The sequence below is a fragment of the Gossypium arboreum genome, chromosome 7 (assembly GCF_025698485.1).
Source record: "Gossypium arboreum isolate Shixiya-1 chromosome 7, ASM2569848v2, whole genome shotgun sequence".
Classification (NCBI taxonomy): Eukaryota; Viridiplantae; Streptophyta; class Magnoliopsida; order Malvales; family Malvaceae; genus Gossypium; species Gossypium arboreum.
The window spans coordinates 16,284,021-16,302,759 of record NC_069076.1 but is presented as its reverse complement, the minus strand read 5'-3'; the positions used below and the strand labels follow the sequence as shown (position 1 = coordinate 16,302,759).

General features: G+C 38.0%; 1 long non-coding RNA gene across 1 annotated transcript; it reads right to left on the bottom strand.

Annotated features, from left to right (window-relative positions):
• Positions 1-15,121: 15,121 nt before the first annotated feature.
• Positions 15,122-16,262, bottom strand: LOC128295079 (uncharacterized). Its single transcript, XR_008285381.1, has 2 exons — positions 16,175-16,262; positions 15,122-15,405 (listed from the first exon to the last, which is right to left on the bottom strand). It is a non-coding gene; the product is annotated as an uncharacterized LOC128295079 (long non-coding RNA).
• Positions 16,263-18,739: the final 2,477 nt, after the last annotated feature.

Here is an 18,739-nt window from a genome sequence, read left to right as displayed (position 1 = left end):
CTAACACTTGCCCCTTAATTGTTGTCCTCAGTACGTACTCTATGGCAAATTCGATGAGCTCTATACACCATTTGGTCACTCTTCCAGAAGTGTCAGGCTTGGATAAAATTTCTTTGATGGATTAATTTGTGACGACTACCATGGGATGGGCTTGGAAGTATGGTTGCAGTTTATGAGCTGTAATAATTAAAGTGAAAATGAGCATTTTAACCTTTGCATACCTAAGCTCATTGTTTTGAAGCACCTTACTAACATAGTATATCGGGAATTGTCGAACACCCTCTACCCTAGCAAGATAGCTGTTACAATTTCCTCACATGCGATGAGGTAAAATTAAAGGGTCTCTTCCTCGTAGGTTGACATTAGCAACAGTGGAGATGCCAAATACTCAAGCTTTTCAAAAGTTGTTCGACACTCCTCTGTCCAGTAAAAGAGTTGTACAAGGCCTTGAAGAAAGACAAACACTTATAGCCATTTATGACACGAATCTATTAAGTGCAACCACTTTTCCAGTTAGTCGTTGGATATCCTTTAATGTCTTTTGAGGAGACATCTCTAGTATGGTCTGAATCTTCTTAGGTCTTACTTCAATTCCTCTCTCTTAGACCATAAAGCTCCAAATTTTTTGGCCCTGACCCCGAAAATGCATTTGTCTGGGTTTAGCCTCATTCGGTGGGCTCACAACATTGTAAATGCTTCTGACAGATTCTCAACATGCTCTGCAAGAGTGGAGCCCTTCACTAACATATCATCAACATACACTTCAACACTTTGCCCTATCTGCTCTCTGAAAATTTTTTTCACCAGCCTCTGGTAAGTTACACCTGCATTTTTCAACCAAAAAGCATCAGTCGGTAGCAAAATAAACCTTCTTTTGTAACGAAAGCTATTTTTTTCTTGATCTTCGGGTGCCATGGATATCTAATTATATACCTAGAGAAGGCATCCATAAAACTCATGAATTTTTTATCGAGGGATGTGTCAACAAGTCTGTCAATCAAAGGAATAGAGAAGCTACCTTTGGGACAAGCCTTGTTGAAATTGGTAAAATTTATACACATTCTCCACTTATCGCTCGCCTTTTTCACCATCACTTTTGAAATCCAATCCAGATACTCAACTTCCCTAATGAACCCTGTAGCCAACAGCTCCGCGACCTCCTACTTTATAGCTTCTACAAACTGCGGTGTGAATTGCCTCCTTTTTTGCTTCATGGGTCTAGCTTCGGACAAAATATTCAACCTGTGCACAATTATCTGAGGGCCCACCCTTGGCATATCTGCAACGAACCAAGAAAAAATGTTAGCATTTGTTCTCAAACAATGAATCAAACTTTACTTTTTCTCGTTCATCAGTACAGATAAAATTCTAACCACCTTATCTATACTACCACTGAAAAGATACAAAGTTTCCATAGCCTCGGTTGCTTCTGGATTCCTAGCTTGCTCCTCGCATATGTTATCTAGGTAGTCCAAATCTAGCAACTATCCCTTTGGTTTTGGCTATTGCGAACCCTACCCTCGTTACTCCTACTCATGGGCCAATTGTACCAACAATATGTGACACTGCCTATTGCTTTCTGATCTGACTACATGTATCCAATCTTAGTTTTAGTGGGAAATTTTATTTTCATGTAGAAAGTAGCCACCACCATCCTTACAATCCTCATGATCGAGCATCCAAAGATAGCATTATAAGCCATAGGATGATCTACCATGAAAAACTAGACATACTCTGTGATGGTGTGTTTGTCATCTTCCAAAGTCACTAGCAAGGAATAGAGCCCTTTACCTCAATGGGATGGTTTGCAAAACCATACGTTGAGCTCACCTTCTTTAATGTCTTCTCCTTCAACCCAATTTTTTAAAAAGCATCCCATGTTAGAACCTTAACCGCGCTCCTATTAAGCATAATAATTCTTTTTACCTCAAAATCGACAATCATTACAGTCAGCACCACAGGATCATTGTCATCTTCATCACATACCAACTCTTCACCCTCATCAATGAAATCCACCTTCCATTTTTCCTACTAGCATGGCCTCTTGGGTCAACCAATAGGCATAACACTCTTGAGGTGTGCCTTCCTCTTAGTGCCAGCGGTCGTCTACTCATCTATTCTAATTATCATGTAGATGGTACCTCTAACTTTCTATTTACCCTTAGGATAGCCACACGAGCTCTAACCCTATTGGGAAACACCTTGATCAAAAAACTCAGCGAGCTCACCATTTCTCATTGCTTCTTCGATGACATCTTTCAAAGTGAAACAATCTTCAGCCTTATGCCCAACATCATTGTGGAAGGCACATCTATCTCATGAGCTGGACCTCCTTGTACTATGCCTCATTAAAGATGGCTTAGGCAGAATTTCCAGATTTTTTACTTGTTTCAAAATGTAAGTGTCAGTAGCGTTCAAAGCGGTATGGACTTCAAACTTACCGTGGGGAATATATTTCCTGGTATGCTCTAGTTAAGATCTTTGGAGAGCCCTGGGAAAATCATCTTGCACCTAATTTCTTTGTTACCTATCACCTTTTGCTAGCAATGATTGGTTAGGAGGGTCCTACCTGCTGTGAGTTTCCTCTCGATTTCAAAATTACAAGTCTTCCTTCTTAAAAGTGCTACGTGATGCCCTCTTAATCTCTTCTGCCTTTGCAAACTTATGGGCTTGCTCGTATGGACCAGTCAGGCTCTGCGGTCTATTATTAATAAAGGAGTACTGTACATGGTCATTTTGTACCCCCATTATGCAAGTATCAATAGTCCATTGATCCTCTAAATTCTTCATGTTCAGAGACGCTACATGAAATCGCTTCACATAATCTTAGAGGGACCCACCCTCCCTCTGTTTCACTGACATTACGTTATGGATTTGCTCATGATCGTTCTGTAGGCTTTGAATCTTCCAAAAAATATCTGGCTCAACTAAGAGAAGCTCTGAATTGAGCCTTGGGGAAGGGACACACTCCAGTCGTTTACACTTCCCTTAAGTGTTGTAGAGAATGGCTTGCATTATATTGAATCTGATTCTCCTAGTACATTCATATAATCATTGTATTGCATTAAGTGCGCTCGCGGGTCCCTTTTCCCCTCAAACATGTCATTTAGGACTTTGAAATCATGTGGCAAGTTCACTGCTGCTATCTCAGGGACCAGTGGATTGTTAGAACAGAATAGCCAATCCATGTCCCGAGACTCAGGGTGCAATGCTCTTACATCTTCTCGTAACTAGTCTAACTCACTTTGCCATTCTTTTGTATGCATGCCCGAAGCTTCTATAACAACCCGGTTTTAGCTAAATAGGAATAGTGGTTTCGAAACCAAAAATCCGATGTTGGAAATTATTTTAATATTATTTTATGTGTTTAAATCATGTTATTTGATATGTGTGAAAATTTTGTGAGCTAATTTTTATCGTTTAATTGTTCAATTTGAGAAAAAAGGACTAAATCGCATAAAGTGCAAAAGTACTATTCTATTAGCTAATGGTGTTAAATGGCTATAAAACCTTAAAGTTTAAGTCCTTGTGAGGTAAATAGTCCAATTTTGAGTTAGTGGATGATATTTGGCTTGGCATATGTGTAAATATGCATTTATTTTAATGGTAAATTAGTAATAAGACAAATAAAGGTTAATAAATAAAAACAAATGAAATTTTGTTCATCTTTCTCACTTGGATAGCCGAATATCAAAAGAAGAAAAGCCAAAGCTTTAGGTTTTCATCCTGCTAGGTTATTTCAAACAATTAAGATCAAGAAAAGAGAAATTTAGATTTAGATTGAGGGAAAAGCAAGGTTATCGAGTAATCGATCCGATTTGTCAATTCTGAATACGAGGTAAGTTCGTATGTGGTAATTTCATAATAAATGTATGCTATATGCTTTGATATTGTATACACTGTGATTATGAGATTATGGATAATGATTGAATTGTGAATACGACTCTACGGATGTGTTCGACGATGAAATCGACAAGTGAAACTTCTCGATTGAACCTTAGGAATAGTTTAGGATGCTAGTGACATGTCATTATGTTATCGTGTTGGCTTCGGGCCATGATATCGAAACTTTGGGTGCGAATGATACCTTCATTTGGCTACGGGTTATGGTATAGTTATTTCATAGAAAAGGTACCTTAATTTAGCCACAGGCTATGGTATAGGTACTCCGGGATAAGTTACCTTGATTTGGCTATGAACCATGGTGTAGGTACTTATCGATTGAGATCTTTGAGTATCTGATTTATATTTCGATTGGTTCAATGGGTAAACGAATGATGTGGTTGAGAAAGAGGTTAGTACAAGGTGACACAGGTACATACGGAACCTATTTGAGTATTAAATAGAGAAAGTTCAATAAGACAGTACTTAATCATGTTTTGAGACATGAGAAAGGTTTGTAGTTAATGTAGTTATGATTTGGTAATGTGTAATTGATTGAATTACATTTATTTGATGAATTGGGTTATTAACTTACGAACTTACTAAGCTATGAAGCTTACTTTGTGTTATTTGTCTATGTTTTATAGAGAATCAAAGCTAGCTCAGATCTGGAAGTTGTTTGGAACATCATTGCACTATCAAACACCTAAGTTGGTACTTTTGAGTTGTGTATATATGGTATATGGCATGTATAGGTTAGTTGTGATACTTTGGCTGTAAATATAGCCATGAGAGTTGGCTTGTAAATGTATATGTTTGTTTTGTATATATAGTCATGAGTGATGGCTAATTTTGGTATGTTCTGGTATAAATGTGGTTATGGTGTCATAATTGCTCAAATGGTTATATTTTGAGTTTGGTAAATGATCTATATAGTGTGATTGAAGTTATTAACTTGAGAAATTATGTGCTTGTGAATTAATGCTTCATGATATAAGTGTTTGAATAGGTAATTGGCATTAACTTGAGTATTGATTTTGTTGAAATGAATATGGTATGAATTGTGTATATTGATGATGATTTTGGTTGCCTATTGTATGATGAATTGGTACCATTTTGACAGCTTAGGTGACCATGAAAAAGGTTGGAAAATTGGCCTTGCAAATGGCCTATTTTTGTCCATACAGGTAGAGACACGGGCGTGTGTCTCAGCCGTGTGCGACACACGGTCATGCTAGACGGCCGTGTGTCTCCTGGTGTTTAAATTAAATTGAAGTCAGTATGCTCCACATGGCCTCACATACGGGCGTGTGACTAGCAGTGTGGCACAAGTCAGTATACCCTACAGAATTGGCACGGGGGTACACGGCCTGGCACACGGGCGTGTGTGGCCACTTCAAAGGGTACACGAGCTAGACACATGGGTGTATGGTCAACAGTGTGACCCAAGTCAATATGTATGCCCTATTTTCACACAACCTGAGACACTGGCGTGTCTGGAGCCGTGTGAGGCACACGGCTTGTTCACACGGGCGTGTGACCCCTATGTTGATGAAAAATTTATAAGTTTCAAAAAATTTTATACGTTATTAGTTTAGTTCTGAACCACTTCTAAAGCATGTTTAAGGCCTCGTAAGCCCTTGTGATTAAGTTGAATGGTATTTGAATATGGATACTTAAATGTATGAGTTATATTTGATAAATGATGTGTATTGATTGGTAATACCTTGTAACCTTATTTTAAGTGTGAATACGGGTAAGGGGTGTTACATTTTATTAATATCAGAGCTACGATTTAGTCGATTCTAGGACTAACATAGCGTGTGTGAGAGTCTAGCTATACATGTCATTTATACTCTACGATAGTGTGATGATTCCTGGCAGTTTAAATTGTGTTTTCATATAGTAATGGATCCCAAAAGAGCTGTAGTTGACGATGTAGAGAGTAACGCGCCCACTCCTACTCAAAGGGCAGTGCAATCTGACTCTAGGCCTATAACTAGTAGCTCTGAGGGAGAGGCTAAACAAGCCTTCTTTCAAATGATGAACGAGTGGTTCACGGTGTTCACTCGAATGAATTTGGCTGCTCAACAACCTCCACCCCCACTTGTTCCTCAACAAATCCCATTTATTCCTTAAGTTATAAATCCAATACGATTGAACAAGCCGCCAATAGATAAGATTCAAAAACATGGGGCTGAAGAGTTTCGAGATACTGTTGATGATGATACAGAGAGAGCAGAGTTCTAGCTTGAAAATACGATTTGAGTATTCGAAGAATTATCTTGTACTCCTGATGAATGTATCAAATGTGTTGTATCTTTGCTGAGAGATAATGTGTACCATTAGTGGAAAACGTTGATATCTGTGGTTTCTAGAGAAGGGGTTACTTGGAAATTTTTCCAATTTGAATTCTGAAAGAAGTGCATCATTCAAAGATTTCTTGATCAGAAACATAAAGAGTTTTTAGAGTTGAAACAAGGTCGGATGACTTTCACGGAGTATGAAAGAGAATTTGTACGTTTAAGCAAGTATGCTCTAGAGTATGTGTCTACTGAGGAGATTATATGTAAGCGGTTCGTTGATGGGTTAAACGAGGATATAATACTAGTAGTCGAGATTCTTGAATTGAAAGAATTTGTTGTTTTGGTTAAAAGGGCTTTTAAGGCCGATGATCTTAGCAAAGAAAAGAGAAAAGCAAATTCAGAAGCTAGAGACTCGAGAAAAAGATCGATAAGTAAACCGTATCAATCTTTATCAAAGAAATCCAGATATTCGTACGCTCGCTCAAATGCTTCAAATGAATATTCAAACAGAGACTGTAGAAAACAATACTCAAGTTCTAAAGCTCAAGCGACATCAATAGCGAGTGTTGGGAGTGTGAGAGACAACAAACCCGAATGTCAGCATTGCGGGAGACGACATTTTGGGGAATGCTAGAATAAAGATAATAAAACAAGTGAAAGCTGAACACCAAGTTCCTTCGAGTCTACTTCAGCCTATAACGATCCTAGAGTGGAAGTGGGATCAGATTACTATGGATTTTGTGACGGTTTTGCTATTAACCCCGAAGAAAAAGGATACCATTTGGGTCATTGTGGATAGGCAAACAAAGTAGGCACATTTCATACCAATGCATATTGACTACTCCCTTGTGAGATTGGCTGACTTGTATGTTTCTGAGATTGTGAGACTACACGAGGTGCCCTTGTCGATTTTTTCGGATAGGGACCTGACATTTACCTCAAGGTTTTGGAAAAAGTTACAAGAGGCATTGGGAACAAAGTTGAGTTTTAGCACGGCATTTCACCCGCAAACCGACAGTCAGTTGGAAAGAGTGATCCAGATTTTAGAAGACACGTCGTGGTGTTGTGTTCTTGAATTTCAAGGTAGTTAGGAAAGGTATTTTCCATTGGTTGAATTCACATACAACAATAGTTATCAGTCAAGTTTGAAGATGGCATCTTATGAGGCTTTGTATGGGCGAAAGTGTTGAGCGCCCTTATATTGGACTGAGCTCAGAGAAGGTCAAATTCACGGGGTTGATTTAGTCAAGGAGACTGAAGAGAAAGTTGAAGTAATTCATGACTTTTGAAGGCTACCTCGGATTGGCAGAAATCTTATGCAGATTTGAAGCGGAAAGAGATCGAATTTCAAGTCAGCGATCGAGTATATTTGAAAGTATCCCCGTGGAAGAAAGTTCTCAGATTTGGTAGAAGAGGTAAGTTAAGTCCTCGTTTCATAGGACCCTTTGAGGTTATTGAGAGAGTGAGGCCTGTTGCCTATCGATTGGCCCTACCACTAGAGTCAGAAAAGATTCACGACGTGTTTCATGTGTCCATGCTACGTCGATATAGATCAAACCCTTCGCATGTGATTGAGTGAACAGAGGTTGAGATCATCCGGACATGACTTACGGCGAAGAGCCGATCAAGATTTTAGCTCGAGAAGTCAAACAGTTGAGTAATAAGAGTATAGCACTCATGAAAGTTTTGTGGCATAGACATGGAGTCGAGGAAGCCACATAGGAACCCGAGGAGATTATAAGAGATCAGTACCCAAACTTATTCGCCGGTAAGATTTTTGGGGACGAAAATCCCTAATAGGGGAGAATTGTAACAATCCAATTTTAGGCCTAGTCAGAATAGTGGTCTCAAGAGCACAAATCCAGAGTCAAATAAATTATTTCATTATTATTTTGAGGTTATAGCATGATTATATGACTACATGGAAAATTTGGTGAAGTAATTTTAGCATTTGTGAGCTTAATTTCGAAAAAGGACTAAATTGTATAAAGTACAAAAGTCCTAAATTGATAGCTAAAAGTGTCAAATAGTTAGAGAACATAAATTGGGGGTCTTTAAAGGGAAATAGACATTTAGAAATAGGGTGGTCGGCCATAGGAGACAATGAATTGAAAATTTTCAATGTTAAGTAATTGATTTTTGACTTTTTGACTAAAATAGAAATAAAATAAACAAAAGATGATATCATCCCTTTCACCTCTTCTTCTTCACCGATTTTACTAGCAAAAATAAAGCTTTTGGAGCTTGAAATTTCAGCTACTTAGTTGACTCTCAAGTAAGTGATTTTCCTACCCTTTGTTGATGATTTTTGCATTTGTGAGACCCTTGAAGTATGAGCTTTCAAATGAGGGCACTATTTTGCAAAATGATTAAGAGTTTAGGGTTCTGCCATGAAAGGATTTGTAAGTTTTCTTGAGTTTTTATGGAAGAAAATAAGTCTTAGGGTGTTATAAATAACTTTTGTGAAAGGTGTTAGCATGAAAACACATAAAATGACTATATTGCATAAGTTGTAAAATAGATGTTAAACATGTGATATAGTGGGAATTTTGAGTTACTATAAGATTAAAAAGGGTTTGGATAAGCTTAAGATATGAAGAAATTTGATGAAAATCGATTTTCGAACCTAGGGGTAAAATGGTCATTTTGTCAAAGTTTAGGGGCAAAATGGTCATTTCACTGAAGAAGTGAATTTTTGATTGCCTACTTTTATTTAGTGACTAAATGAGTGCATTTTACTATTATAGATTAAGAAATACAAAATTCGAACTTAAACCGGGGGAAAGCCAAGCAAATCGACTAAATCGACTAGTCGCCACATTTTGTAATTTGAGGTAAGTTGTACGTAAATAATACAACTACATTGCTAATGTATGTGTTGAATTGAACTTGAATTTATTATAGCATGAATTGCTTAATTGTGGAATTGAAAAAGCATGATGGTAATAGAGATAGTAGAGTTCCCGTTTGAACCTAGGAAATAAATCAGATATTCATGCCATGACGATTAGGTCACTTGTGTGAGCTAGTGTAACACATGTCTAGGACATACATCGGCCACATTATGAGAGCTAGTGTAAGACCATGTCTGGGACATGGCATCGGCATTGAGACGAGTGCTAGTGTAAGACATGTCTGGGACATGCATCGGCCTCGAGATATAAGCCAGTGTAAGACGTATCTGGGACATGCATCGGCTATGACATGTGTTAGTGTAAGACCATGTCTGGGACATGGAATCGGCACCTTACCTCATGTGTAAGGCTTAATGAAGATCCGATAGTTTTCCAAATGGTTCAACAGTGAAAGTTATGATTTTAAGTTAACGAGGAAAGTATAACCATGTTGTGAGTGGTACAGGTACCTATTTGGTATGTATGAAATGTGAGCTCAATATATGCTATATATATTGAATATTGATGAGTAAGTTATGCTTATGCCCACTTGTGTATTATGAAACTTGTTGATGAATGGTAAAGTTATGTTGTATATTTATTTATGTGCAACTTACTAAGCTTTATGCTTACTCCCTCTCCTTTTCCATTTTTTTATAGTGCCGCCTATCTAGCTCAAGGACCAACGGAAGTCAGAGATATCGATCACACTATCCATCGAAGCATTCGATATAGTTTGATTTATATTTTTAAAAATGGCATGTATAGGGAATTAGACTTATGTTTTGTGTTATCAGTAAATTGGCAAAATGTGTTGGCTCGGGATAAATCCCTCATTTTGTATCAAGCCTCGAATGATGGTTAATATTCATTTTGATTTATATGCAAAGATGTTATTTTCATAGATGAGTAAAATGCACAAAAGGAATGTTGTCTATTATGGCTAATTTGTTTGCTTGAGATAGTCTTATGTTGGTTTTGGTTGTTATTTTGTAGGTTGTGTAGGTAAAGGTGGCAATGAGGCTTGGTGGCAATGAAGCTTAGTAAATAGCCTTATATTGTCCACACGGGTAGACACACGGGCGTGTGTCTAGGCTGTGTGTGACACACGGTCTGCCCCATAGGCGTGTAGTCCGGCCGTGTGTCCCCTGCACGTAAAAATTTCAAGTCAGTATGCCTGGTAGTAAACACACGCGCAGAGACACGGGTGTGTGTCTCAGCCATGTGACATTTTGGGGTTGCCAACGTCAGAAATAGAATGTCCAAGTTTTTGCACACGGGATAGGACATGGGCGTGTCATGGCCGTGTGAAGGACACGGGCCAGGGACATGGGCGTGTGCTAGGCTGTGTGAAACCCCCTGTAGGTGTGCATTTAGAATTAATTCCACACGGGTGGAGGAAACGTACGTGTCCTTGTATTGCTTAGGTTGTGTGAAACAAAAGGGCCATCAGCACGACCGTGTCAAAATGGTCACACAAGCGTGTTGCCCTTCCATACGGGCGTGTGCCCTGTTTCAAAGACAAATTTTCTATAAATGGCTTAAGGGCCCGGGTTGATCCCAAATAGTTTCCAATGGTCGATTCGGGGCTTGCAGGCCTATGTTAAGAAGTTTAAAGTTACAATTGAAAATTTTTAATTTGAGAAGAGTTTCGGTGACTCCGAAATGTATGAAAGTTTGAGTTAAAGTTAGGTAATGCCTCGAATTTCGTCCCGATAAAGGGTACGGGTATGGGGTTTTACAAATACCTTCTACCACGGATTGATGATTTGTTTGATCAGTTAAAAAGGGCAACTGTATTTTCGAAAATTTATTTGAGATCGAGTTATTACTAGTTGCGAGTGAAAGACTCGGATGTGCTAAAGACTACATTTAGAATAAGGTAAAGACACTACGAATTTCTTGTTATGCCTTTCGGACTAACGAATGCACCTGCTATTTTTATCAATTTGTTGAACTGAATTTTCAGGCCGTATTTAGATCGATTCACAGTTGTGTTTATTGATAACATTTTAATTTACTCTCGTGATGAACCCGAACATGCTGAGCATTGGAGAATCGTGTTACAAATTTTGAGAGATAGACAGTTGTTTGCAAAGTTTAGAAAATTGTGAATTTTGGCTAAAAGAGGTTGGTTTTCTGGGACATAGAGTTTCAGCCTTGGGTATCCGAGTAGACCCGAGCAAAATTTCTGAGATTATAGATTTGAAGCCTCCGAGAAATGTAATCGAAGTCTGTAGTTTTCTGGGACTAGCTAGCTATTATAAATGATTTGTGAAAGGCTTCTCGATGATTGCGACTTTGATGACACGATTGCTTCAAAAAGATGTTAGATTTGAATGGTCAGAAAAGCGTCAGCAAACTTTTGAACAGTTGAAAGCATTGTTGATAGAGGCCCTATCAATAATTCAGCCTGAGCAAGGTAAAGAATTCGTAGTTTTTAGTGATGCATCGTTAAATGGCCTGGGTTGTGTTTTGATGTAGGAAGGCAAAGTTGTAGCTTATGCCTCGAGACAGTTGAAGCCGCACGAAAAGAATTATTTGACGCACGATCTAGAATTGGCCACGATAGTGTTTGCATTGAAAATTTGGCGTCACTACTTGTTTGGTGAGAAATGCCATATTTATACCGACCACAAAAGCTTGAAATATTTGATGACTCACAGAGATTTGAACATGCAATAGCGGAGATGGTTAGAATTGCTAAAAGACTATGAATTGGTAATTGACTATCATCCGGGGAAACCAAATGTAGTTTTTGATGCATTAAGCCGAAAGTCCTTATTTGCTTTACGTGCTTTGAACACACAATTAGCGTTGTCTGACAATGGTTCGATAGTAGCCAAGTTGAAAGCGAGATCGTTATTTCTATAGCAGATTTGTGAGGCTAAAAAAATTGATAATTAATTGGAAGCAAAACGAGCTCAGTGTGAGTCGACTTTTAATTCCGAGTTTCGAATAGGGTCTGATGACTTTTGATGTTTCCTGATAGAATATGTGTACCAAGAAATTCTGAGCTTATTCAGAGAATTCTAAATGAAGCACACAGTAGTTGTTTATCAGTGCATCCAGGAAGCACGAAAATGTATAATGATTTGAAATAGCACTACTGGTGGCATGGCATGAAACGAGATATCTCAGAATTTGTTTTGAAATGTTTGATATGTCAGTAAGTCAAAACTGAACATCAAGTGCCGTCAGGTTTATTACAGCCTATTATGGTTCCCGAGTGGAAGTGGGATCGAATAACAATGCATTTTGTATCAGATATCTCCAAGTAAGAAAGATGCAATCTAGGTTGTAGTTGACAGATTACGAAATCGACTCATTTCATTCCTGTACGCACGGATTATTCACTTGATAAACTGGTTGAGTTGTATGCCTTAGAGATTGTTCAATTGCACGGAGTGCCACTATCTATTGTTTTGGATAGAGATCTAAGGTTCACTTTGCGATTTTGGAAGAAATTATAAGAACCTTTAGGTACAAAGCTACATTTTAGCACTGCGTTTCACCTGCAAACTGATGGTCAATCCAAACGAGTTATTCAGACACTTGAGGATCTATTGAGATGTTTCATTCTTGAGTTTGAAGGTAGCTAGGAGAAATACCTACCACTGATTGAATTTACTTATAATAATAGCTTTCAATCGAGTATTAAAATGGCACCTTATGAAGCTCTATATGATCGTAAATGTCGAACACCGTTGTACTGGACTGAGCTTAGCGAGAGTAAGATTCACAGGGTTGATCTGATCAGAGAGACTGAAGAAAAAGTAAAAGTAATTTGCAGTAGTCTGAAAGCAGCTTTGGATCGACAAAAATCGTACGCAGACTTGAAATGGAAAGATATTGAGTTTCAGATCGGGGATAGAGTGTTTCTTAAAGTGCCGCCGTGGAAAAAGATATTGCGGTTTCGTCAAAAAAGGGAAATTGAGTCCGCGATTTATCAGACCGTAGGAGATTATCGAGCGAATTGGGTCAGTTGCTTATTGACTATCTTTACCGTCTGAGTTAGAGATAATACATAATGTGTTTCATGTATCAATGCTTCGACAATACCGATCCGACCCTTTACATGTCATTTCCCTGGCCGAGGTTGAAATTCAGTCAGATATGTTATATGCTGAAGAACCTATTCGAATTTTAGCTCATGAGATCAAAGAGCTAAGAAATAAGAAAATTACATTAGTGAAAGTATTATGACATCGAAATGAGGTTGAAGAAGCTACGTAGGAACCCAATGATGTTATGAGAAAACAATACCCGAACCTATTCACTTGTAAGATTTTTGGGGACGAAAATCCCTAAGAGGGAGAGTTGTAATAGATCGATTTTAGCTAAATCGGAACAGTGGTTTCGAAACCACAAATTCGATGTTAGAAAATTATTTAAATATTATTTTATGTGTTTACTGCATGTTATTTGATATGTGTGAAAATTCCGTAAGCTAATTTTTATCGTTTAATTACTCAATTTGAGAAAAATGACTAAATCACATAAAATGCAAAAGTACTATTCTATTAGCTAATGGTGTTAAATGACTATAAGACCTTAAATTTTAAATCCTTATGAGGTAAATAGTCCAATTGTGAGTTAGTAGATGATATTTGGTTTGGCATATGTGTAAATATGCATTAATTTTAATGGTAAATTAGTAATAAGACAAATAAAGGTTAATAAATAAAAACAAATGAAATTTTTCTCATCTTTCTCACTTGGATAGTCGAATATCAAGAGAAGAAAAGCCAAATCTTTAGGTTTTCATTCGACTAGGTTATTTCAAGCAATTAAGATCAAGAAAAGAGGAATTTGGATTTAGATCGGGGGAAAAGCAAGGTTATTGAGTAATCGATCCGATTCGTCAATTCCAAATACGAGGGAAGTTCGTATGTGGTAATTTCATTATAAATATATGTGGTAATTGTGTTCGATGATGAAATCGACAAGTGAAACTTCTCGGTTGAGCCTTAGGAATAGTTTAGAATGCTAGTGACATGTCATTAGGTTATTGTGTTGGCTTCGGGCAATCATATCGACACTTCGGGTGCGAATAATACCTTCATTTGGCTATCGGCCATGGTATAGGTACTCTGAGATAAGTTACCTTGATTTGGCTACGGGCCATGGTATAGGTACTTATCGATTGAGATCTTTGAGTATCCGACTTATATTTCGAATGGTTCAATGGGTAAACGAATGATATGGTTGAGAAAGAGGTTAGTACGAGGTGACACAAGAACGTACGGAACTATTTGAGTATTAAATAGAGAAAGTTCAATAAGACGGTACTTAATCATGTTTTGAGACATGAGATGTAACACCCCGAACCCGAGACCATCGCCGGTGTCGGACGCGAGGGGTTAACGAGCCAAGTCCTCTTAAAGCACCGACCAATTTGGCATTTCCAGACAGGCTGGAAAACTGCATCACTTTCGCCTTAAAAATCATATCTCGAGTTTCAAAACTCAGAAACTGATTCTGTAAATTTTCCCTGAATTTAGACTCATATATCCTTCCATGGATTTATTTCTAGAACTTTTGGTCGGGCCAATTGGTACAGTTTATTAGTTAAAGTCACCCATGTTACAGGGATTGACTGCTCTGACCTTCATGCGTTACAACTTTAATATCTCTCTGTACAGGGCTTTAATACTGGTGCCGTTTCTTTCTAATGAAACTAGACTCAAAATGGAATCTGAAAATATAAGGCATGACTCCTAATTCTTTCTGGATAATTTATAGTAAATTTTTAAAGTTGCGACAGGGGACCCAGAAACCGTTCGGGCCCTGTCTCACGATAACTTTAATATCTCTTAACAAGTAACTCCTATGACCGTTTCGTTTCTTCCATATGAAATTAGACTCATCAAGGTTCATTCACATAACTTATTCACTATTTAATACCATTCCTACAATTTTTGGTGATTTTTCAAAACCACACCACTGCTGCTGCCAGCATCTGTTTTCAAGGTAACCTTTACCTATTTCATGATTTCCACGATTCAATTGCCCTCTTTGCATACATAGCACAAAGTGTGATCATGATTAACCATTCCAATGGCTAATCTTCTCAAAACAATTCCATACCCCATAATGATCAACATACAACGATTATAGTATCATACCAAAAACGTATATAAGCCATTTTCGCATGGCTATCCAAGTTTACACAAAACCGAAAGGTACATGACCTTCAACAATAGGGTAGTCCTATACATGCCATTTCAAAGTTCAACCAAAATTATACCAAAATGGAGGCTTTGATAGTGTAGATGACTTCGACTTTAATGATCCCGAATCCGATCGCTAACGAGCAAAATCTATAAAACAGAGAGCCAAAGCAACGGAGTAAGCATTTTATGCTTAGTAAGTCTCAAGCAATAAAATCAGCTTTAACTAAAGCATTACATTCACATAGCCAAATGAATCATTTCATTAATACACATTCACATAATCATACTTACTTCACACTTCATCATTATATACTTTCACAAGATATCAACCAATTCAATAGCTGAAAACTCGTTAGTCGATTGAACGAATGTTACTCAAACATATCGACTTTTCCAATGCACATATAAACATACCTTATCCTTTGGGCTTTTCGAGCGTACTAATTAAATTTATTACAGCAACCAACGCTCACCTCCAGCCCAAGCTTCTTTGGAATACAACCGGATATAACCACATGCACAAATGCCTTCTGGTCTTAGCCCGGATAGAACGACTTGCACAAATGCCTTGGTATTAGCCGGATTTAACAACTTGCACGAATGCCTTGGTCTTAGCCGGATGTAGTCACTAGCACAATTGCCTTGGTCTTAACCTGGATATAATTACTAGCATAAATGTCTTGGGACTTAGCCGGATATCATTCAATTGCTCATGCACACACATACATCAATAATCATTACACATCCATGTTTCATTTTCGTTACTAAGGCTCAAACACAAACATATCACTAGCATAATCGCCTTGGGACTTAGCCGGGTATCATTCAAATACTCATACACACATAAATCAATAATCATTACACATCCATATTTCATTTCACATAATTCGAGTAGGGTCATTTCTTGAGGACTTACCTCGGATGTTGTCGAACGGCTTCAACGGCTATTCGATCACTTTTTCCTTCCCTTTATCGGATTTAGCTCCCTTTTGCTCTTGAGCTTAACAAATACAAGTAGGAGTATTCAATATTTCTATCAATAATGTTTACTAGTAAATCACATTCGGCATCTCATATCATCTCACTTTATTATAATTTATCATTCAACCTTTGAACCAAAACGCCATTATATGGCCACATATACATACATCCATATATTTAAGCTCAAGAATTTTAACATAACATCAAGTGCTCAAATTAATCATGTGGCCGATTATACATGGTCATAAATACACAAAATCAAAAATAATTTCAAGGTTTTTCAGACTATACATGTACTAGGCCGAATGTACATGCAAATTTCACAACATTCTTCAACAAATTTCTTCTTTAAACAAACATATTTATCACTTTCTTCATAATCAAAATATCATGTGCAAACATATATACACATATAGGTGCAAGGCCGAATTTCAAGGTGTCCATAACCATCCAAAACACAAATTTTAACTAACATGCAAGAAGCATAAACCAAGCCCATGAATGCATCATGGCCGAATACATCACAATCATTCCCCTTTCAACTTCGGTCATGGTTAAACAAAAAAAAAAACTCAATGTCTTACTTAAGATTGCTACAAAGAAATTTCAAGAGTAGTCAATCCATCATTGCATGCATCATTAGCAAGCTTCACATTTAGCATGCAATGGCTTTAACCCAATAACAACCTTGGCCAAATACCATTTCCATGGCATAACAAGGATTTGAACCATGGCTAACATGAACATCAAGTTAGCAACTAAAACATGCATGAATCTCATGACACAACCTCATACATACCTTAATCTTGATGCAAGTCTAGCCAAATCTCCTTCTAGATCTCTTCTAAACAAAGAAAATGAAGCAAAAATCTCTTCTTCCTCGTAGGAATTTCGGCCAAAGGAAGGAGGGGAAAAGATGAACAATTTTTTGTTTTTCTTTCTTAGTTACACGGCAATGGGGAATGCTACACTCTCACACACATTTTTTTTATTTCTCTTCCCACATCTAATTATTTTATCACTTAATACATCATGCATTAACAAAACATGTCATAACATGTTTTCTTTGCCCATAATTCCTTGCCATGGCGGCCACCACCTATAAAAGGGAATTTGACATGCAAGTCCATTGTTTTGCATGCATGCTTTAATTAGTCATCACACAATTCCCTATCGTACTTTCAAAGTTCACTACTAAGTCCTTTCTAGTGAAATTCACCTTTATAACACTAAATCAATCACCAAAAATGTCACACATGAGCACACACATATTATAGGCATCAAAATAAATTTTAAATTATTTTTATGTCTCGGTTTTAATAATACCGAAACCACATTCCGACTAGGGTCAATTTTGGGTCATTACAACTCTCCCCACTTAAGAAATTTTCGTCCCCGAAAATTTTACCGATAAATAGGGTTGGGTATCGCTCTTTCATAGAGTTCTCGGTTTCCCAAGTAGCTTCTTCTATCCGTGTTTGAGCCATAACACTTTCACTAGCGGAACCGCTTGTTTCGCAACTCTTTCACTTCACGTGCGGGATACGAATCGGTTCTTCCTCATAACTCATATTGGCTTGAATTTCAACCTCGATGGACTAATCACGTGCGATGGATCGGATCTATAGCGTCGAAGCATCAAAACATGAAAACATCGTGAATCTTTTCGAGTTCGGGGGCAAAATCGACGATATGCCTTTGGACCGACTTCGCTCGGATATTTCATATGGCCCAATGAACCTCGGGCTCAACTTGCCCTTACGGCGAATCTGAGTATCTTTTTCCAAGGTGAAACCTTGAGAAACACTTTATCTCCCACGATGCTCAATGTCTTTCGCTTCGGATCCGCGCACGACTTCGACGATCGGAGGCTATCTTCGACTTTCACGGATTACTTTCACTTTCATTCAGCATCTCTAATCAAATCCACCCGAAAATTTTGCTTTCACCGAGCTCGGTCCAAAACAATAGTGTACGGCATTTACGACCGTACAAAGCCTCGTAGGTGCCATCTTAATACTTGATTGAAAATTTGTTGTTGTAGCGAATTCAATCAACGGCAAATACCGTTCCATGAACCATGAACTCGAGGATGCAACATCTCAACATATCCTCAAGTATCCGAATTATCTGCTCGGATTGACCATCGGTTTGGGGGTGAAAGGCGGTCTGAAATGCAACTTGGTACCCAAAGCTTCTTGCAACTTTTTCCAAAATCGCGAGGTAAATCTCGGATCTCTATCCGACACGATGGAAATAGGCACCCGTGCAATCTCTGTCGAGAAATGTACAATTCGGCTAGTTTGTCCATTGAAAAATCCGTACGTACGGGGACAAAGTGAGCCAACTTAGTCAATCTATCTACCACGACCCAAACCGCATCCTTCTTACTCGCTGACAATGGCAGTCCGGATACAAAGTCCATGGTGACTCGATCCCATTTCCACTCGGGTATCGTGATCGGCTGAAGTAATCCTGAAGGCACTTGATGTTCCGCTTT